General features: G+C 39.4%; 1 non-coding gene across 1 annotated transcript; it reads right to left on the bottom strand.

The window, feature by feature from the left end:
* Nucleotides 1-205: 205 nt before the first annotated feature.
* Nucleotides 206-287, bottom strand: TRNAS-GCU (transfer RNA serine (anticodon GCU)). The gene has a single exon. It is a non-coding gene; the product is annotated as a tRNA-Ser (tRNA).
* Nucleotides 288-629: the final 342 nt, after the last annotated feature.

The following is a 629-nucleotide window of genomic DNA, read 5'->3' as shown; positions in this document are numbered from 1 at the left end:
AAAAGAATTAGAGGATATAATTTTCTTTACAGAATATAGGATGGCATTAAGCTTTACAAATTAAAACCAGTAGATTTACAGATCTGACTCTGCAAAGTTTGATAGCAGCACAGGAGTATTGTAAACTTTCATGCTTGAAGTGTCCACCGCTTGGGTTAAAAATGAAAACCAAACCATTCAACACGAAACAAGAAGCAGCTTAATCCGACGAGGATGGGATTCGAACCCATGCATGCAGAGCACAATGGATTAGCAGTCCATCGCCTTAACCACTCGGCCACCTCGTCTACATAGCACCTGTCCATTTAGGTGGGAAGATGTTGAGAGGGTTTTTACCAGTCAGTGTTTTTTCACTGAAGATTGTATGTTGGCTTTTGTCAGAGTTGCCTTATCTCGTCAACTACAGTGCCTGTTGTTTGAAGTTAGCTTGGGGAAAACTCTATCAGAAATGAACCAGTGCTGAGGTTTTTAATATCAATTAGTCATAATTTTTCCTCCTTTTGGTTTTGCCATGGCATTTCTTCAATCTGTCTATTCTGTGTCATAACTTGGAAGCAAAACAAGTCCCAAATTTCAGCTGTGCTAAAAGATGGCTCATTCAATTGCAAAACTTCAAAGCCTTTGTCCTC

Source organism: Dendrobates tinctorius, unplaced genomic scaffold, assembly GCF_039654945.1.
Source record: "Dendrobates tinctorius isolate UK_male_01 unplaced genomic scaffold, ASM3965494v1 ptg000204l, whole genome shotgun sequence".
Taxonomy (NCBI): domain Eukaryota; kingdom Metazoa; phylum Chordata; class Amphibia; order Anura; family Dendrobatidae; genus Dendrobates; species Dendrobates tinctorius.
This window is presented reverse-complemented; position numbering and strand designations above follow the sequence as displayed.